Raw genomic sequence first — 6,000 nt, forward strand, 5'->3', positions numbered from 1 at the left:
CAGTGTAGGCAATTGCCTTGGTATCTCTGATGACTTCCTGTTCAAATCCAGACCCATTTTCATTATCAGCCAAGATTGGCTAGGTATTGCCACCAATTTGGGTGAAATTATGATTTTCTTTATCTTTGAAATGAGACAAATGGCTGTAGAAAACAGAGAAGGATTGATACTGAATGGGTCACACTGATTAAAAACAAAGGAGAAAAGAATACAGCAATAAGACTATTTTTATTGGAGACATGTGGCTCCAATGACTGGACATGAAATACCTCTTTTTGAGGTAGATCAGAAAAAATATGTCTGTTTTACTGTTTGTTGGGAGAAGAAAACCATACTCCTTATTATGAAGTTTCTCTTGCAATTCAGCTTTGCAGAACTAATAAAAATAACTTAGGAATGTTTGGCATCAAAAGTATTAGTGAATGGTGAGCATTTCAGGTTTCCAAAGTACAAACAGAAAGAGGGGGAAACCTATTGCAGCATATGTAGTTGAACTTCTACAAATTTGGTGACTGGCCAAAGGAAAGGATGCATTGAGCCATTGGCTGGTCTGGGATTGTGAAAGAGAGCATTCAAAAATGGAGGGTTACTGTTGAAGAGAGCTCGTGAAATTGCTATCTCCATGGAGACTGCTGTGAGCAACAGGCAGAAATAAAAGCCAAGTGAATAAACTTACAATATAAACAGAAGAAAACATGAGCATGAACTGTGCTATTGCATCCCAAAATAAATTTAAAGGAGAAGGTGCAGAAAATACACTACATTAGGATATTTTCAGAGAGCCTGTTTAATCAGGGTAGAAGCAAACCATTTGCTAAAGATAAGCCACTGTAGCATTACTTTAAAAGAGATACAGTGATGCAATGTATACACGAGGAATTTCAGTAAAAAAGTGAAATTGGGATAGATAACCTAGAGATTTATAGTATAAAAAAATGAAATGAAACCAGCAACGTAGGTGAATGTCAAAACCATATCAATGCAATTGGGCACTGGGTCTTTTGCATCAGATCAAGCCTGATGCTGGGAGGGGCAAGACTATAGCAGAACAGGAAAGAAGTATTGCCGCATCATCACAGTACAAGTTCTATGCCTTTTCTATGTGTGTCAGGATTTCACATGCATGTGTGAAGGGATCAGAGCTTGCAGTATAACACTGCAATAGTGCTTTCATCATCGTTATAAAAAAGCAAGCTATTGTTGATGCCATGGATGTGATCAGTTACACAACAGGTGAATGTCAGCAACATTTCAGAGATACTAAACTCAAGTCATCAAAAATACAACGAAAAAACTGATACCAGAGAAAAGATAATTTCCATTGGAATGATAGTGAAGTACAGTAACTAGCAAGGGGCATTTGGCTTACATGTTGTTAAAATGGGTGGGCCAGACTAAGGGGCCGTGATTGGCTGAGGAACTTGACCTTAGAGATCCTGTGATCACTGACACTAAGCTGGAAAAGCTTTTTTCTGATAATGTTTCATCTATGTTCAAGGGTGACTTTGAACTATTCTCAAACACACGAAAGATTAATAGTGTCCTAGAAAATGCCACACCTAGGATTAAAAAAAGCATATCCATGTCTATGTGCCATACACAAAAAGGAAGAAACTGAACTAGATTAGATGCAAGCTAGGATGATGATGATTGGAACCCATGTACTATACTTCTGAATCTAGTAGCTGGAAAAAATGCAACTGTCAGGATCTGTGGTGAATTTAAAGTTATCATTAATCCACCATTATAAGTTGAGCAATACTTGAACTATTTTTGCTAGCCCTAGCAGAGATTTATTTACAGATGGAAGTGGAAGAAGATTCCAAAATTTATCTCACTATTTATTATGCGCAATGGGTCATGTCATTATAATAGGCTTAGTTTTGGAGTAGCATCTGCACAGCACTTTGGCAGAGATCTATGGACCAAGTATTACAAGACTGTCCAGAAACTGAGTGCTATTTAGATGATATCATTATTACTGAAGAAACTAATGGGGTGCACCTGTAAAGCTCTAAGATTTAGAGATTAGTAGACAATGATCCTGAAGCATGAAACAACAAATGTGAATTCTTCAAGCCTAGGATTCATATTGTAGCCTCACCATTGATGCTCAAGTCCTACACAAGTGTACAGAAAAAAATTCAATATTGTTCGAGGGTTTTTAGTTGGGGTTAATTATGGATTATAATCAGGGGGGGGATTCAAAAATCCCACCAACCAGTTCACTGCCCAGGTGCTGGGTGGGTGTGGCCATGGTGGGCATGGCCTACCAGATATTCCTGTTTCCAGCTTCTGGTGGGCCTCCAGAGCCTGGGGGAGGCCATTTTTGCCCTCCCAAGGGTCCAGAGGCCTCCCCTGGGCCTCTGGGACAGCAAAAACAGCCTTCCCTGGGCTCTGGAGGCCCTCTAGAAGCCGGAAACAGGCTCATTTCCAGACTTCTGGAAGGCTCATTTTCCTCCCTCCCAGAGCCTCCGCACAGACCCTGCACTTACCTCCATTAATAATGGGCCATGTGGAGACTCCTAGGAGGGGCGGGGTAGGGTGGGTGAAGCCATCAGGGTGGTTGAAATACCAGTTCAGCAAACCAGATATAACTTTAACATCCAGTTTGTTCAAACCATTCTGAACCCGTAGAATCCGACCCCTGATTATAATTGAACGAATTATCAATTATGTCATTATGTGTTTGGTTTTCAGAATTATGTATAATTTGTATACATTTTGGTTTTAACTTAGTTAATTGCCCAGATTAGAGAAGATTATAAATAGTGTAAACAAATGAACAAAGAAACAGCCACTCTGGATTTTGCAGGTTGGATGAAACTTTGGGCTAGGTTTGTGTCGATATAGTTCTGTAGCTCTTTCATTTCCTTAGGTGTCATGGAGTACATTTTTGGTTTTGGTAATTTTAGCCCCTCTATAAACTCTATTGCACAGTCAGTGTTGTGATGGGGGGGTTGGACATGAAGGTATTGGTTCAGTTATGTCACATGTCATGAAAGGTAGCAATAAATGACCAATAGCTTTTACATCACGTTCATGCAAAGTGGCAAAGATTCTGATTACTTCGTGTTCTATGAGTCTATGATTCTAATATTTGTACTGAAGGGAGTCACCAATCTTCAGGATTATTAAACTGCAAGGACAGTTTACATCAGTAATAGATAAAAATGCTTCTCTTTAATTAAATACTGAATGAAGGGTGGGGTTTTTTTTGTGCATATATTACTCTATCAGGTTAGTAGATGTGATGCTTGTTGAATAGGCTTGGCAGGTCAGGGATAAATTACCTGCAGATTTACAAATATTGGGCACAACTTGTATTAGTAATCAAGCCATTATACTTAGCAGTTAAGGATTTGGGGGCACAGGCACACCTTCCTTGCTGCAATCTTTAAATATCTGTTAAGATTAAACTTTTATTATGACTTTAAGGGCAGTTGTAATTGGAATCAGTTGAAACAACCAAATGCAGCTGCTCAGATTCGGAGTTAAGTTTAAGCACACAGAACATTTGGAAGAGACAAGAGATTATCAGACAAATTTGGCCTCAGCACAAGAATTAGCCCATACCATTGTTGTAAATTTGCTATGTTAAGAGTTAATAAAGAGTTAATAAAGTTGTTGCCTTGGTTAACTTAATGTCTATTTTGCCTGTATTACATTACTGTTGGACATAAATTCCATCAAATAAAAATGTTAGTTCTTGGAAATCAGTTCCATTGGAAGGGTGAAAAGGAATTTTATAAATGTTGATTTGAGCCTTATTTACTTTAGAAGAAAGTCTTATTGTGTCAAATTGTGCTTACAGTTTGCTGTGTCTTTAATTACTGTGACTTAAATTTTATTGATTTTTAGAAGACCTGATGTTTCATAACATGCAGTATGCTCTTGCAATAGTTTGTGGCAGATGCTCGAACTTTGTGCCCTTGATGGGATTATGTAGAAGTGTGACTTTTGCAATGATGGGGGCTGTGGCTCTCTGTTTTTGCAAGTCCTCCCATATACCCTGCCTAGATCAAGGGTGTCAAACTTACGTTGTCAAGGCAGTGTCATGTGATGTATGTATTATGCCACCAGACTTGAAATTCTAGACCTAGAAAACCTAGAACTACACTGCCTTCGGTCCAATTTAAGTATAGTACATAAAATTATATATTGCAATGCCCTACCTGTCAATGAATACTTCAGCTTCAGCCATAACAATACAAGAGCACACAATAGATACAAACTCAGGGTAAACTGTACCAAACCTTATTGCAGGAAATACGACTTCAGCAATAGAGTGGTCAATGTCTGGAATACTCTCCCTGACTCTGTGGTTTCTTCCCCAAACCCCAAAAACTTTAACCTTAGACTGTCTACTATTGACCTCACCCCTTTCCTAAGAGGTCTGTAGGGGGTGTGCATAAGCGCACCAATGTGCCTACCATCCCTGTCCTATTGTTTCTTTTTATTTTTCTTATATGTATCTATTTCATGTATTCATAACTATGTTTATACTTATACCTATTATGTTAAATCACTTGACAAAATAATAAATAAATAAATGTATTGGGCTTCCCCCCACTTCATTAAACTGGGTGTGAGCATTGCCAGCACATGATGTGGCCAGCCCATGGGCCATGAGTTTGACAACCCTGGCCTAGATCGTTCTGAAAACCAATTGTGTGATGACCATTGATTGTCAGAACCAGCTCTTTAACAACTATTCACTTCTGCTAGATTGTGCCAGTTGTCAAGGAAGGCAGTCAATAAGGTTGCAAGTTAAGACATATGTGACACTTACAATGACAGCTATACACTCTTAGAATTAGTTTCTTCCACTACATTTTTCAAAAAGCATGGCTGAAGTCTCAGGAGGCCATCAATATTGTCTGCAAACTTGTGGTGAGAATGGTGAAATTTGGTCCAATCAACACTGAAATGTCAGGCTGACACTGAAAAATCTATTAACATCTTGCAAAAGCTGAGCCACCTTTTGTTTTAAAAAAATAGAAATGGCTTTTGCATAGATTTGCTGAGTTGTGAAACTAGCTGCCTGAAAAGGTCGCAATCCCATGCCCTAAGCGGATAATACAAGGTCATAAGGAATGAAGGAACTGTACAATGTGTCATATAATTATGTACTACAATGTTTTCATTGCACTCTGAATCACATAATGAAATTTAGTGCTTGCATATAATCAAGACTTATTTATTGTGACCCTTACCCCAAGTGACTATTTTCTGAGCTCTCTCCTTGTATGGCTTGCCTTTGCTTAGAAACAGATGGGAAAAGAATACAATTTACTTCTTTCTCCCCACAGGAAGTCAGGCACTTTCCAATGGGCACACAATTCAATTGGTTGGGGGCCCAAAGACCAAAAAGTACTTTACCCTGACCTTTTTTCAATATATATATATATATATATATATATATGTGGATCTTTAGTTGTTCGGGTTTTCTCCCGCGTAAGATTCGAAGTATCTGAGGCAGCGTTTCGATGAAGTCTCATTCATCATCTTCAGGCTTCTGTCTCCGGCTCTGTGCTTTTCAGAGTAATGTGAGATTGCAGCTGCTTCCTCCTTTTAACTGCCAGTGGGGTGGGACTTGATTGGGTGGGGCTTGGCTGTGTTCTGATTGGGTGGGGTGTGTTCTCATTGGTAGGGGTTTGGTTGTGTTCTGATTGGTTGGGGGTTAGCCGTGTTCTGATTGGTTGGAGCGTGTTCTGTTCAGGTGGGGCTTGGCTGTGCTCGGTTAGTCTTAGTTGCTGGGGGATTTGAGCTGGTGAGTTGTGATCTTGCTGTTTGGCTTCTAGTTCGTGGTCCTGTTGCATCTTCATAGTGGGTGTCGGTTTGCTTCATGTATGGCTCGGAGGGTTTGAAGTGGGTAGTGATGCAGCTGTAGTGCAGCTTCTGGTCCATGGTCGTGTCTCATCTTCTGAGTGGGTGAGAGTCTGTTTTCTACATGGAAGTGTGGTGGTGGCATCTTGTGTGGCTCTCATGGGTGTGGGT

The sequence above is a fragment of the Pseudonaja textilis genome, chromosome 3, assembly GCF_049901715.1.
Source record: "Pseudonaja textilis isolate UNSWEBS1 chromosome 3, rPseTex1.2, whole genome shotgun sequence".
NCBI classification, from domain to species: domain Eukaryota; kingdom Metazoa; phylum Chordata; class Lepidosauria; order Squamata; family Elapidae; genus Pseudonaja; species Pseudonaja textilis.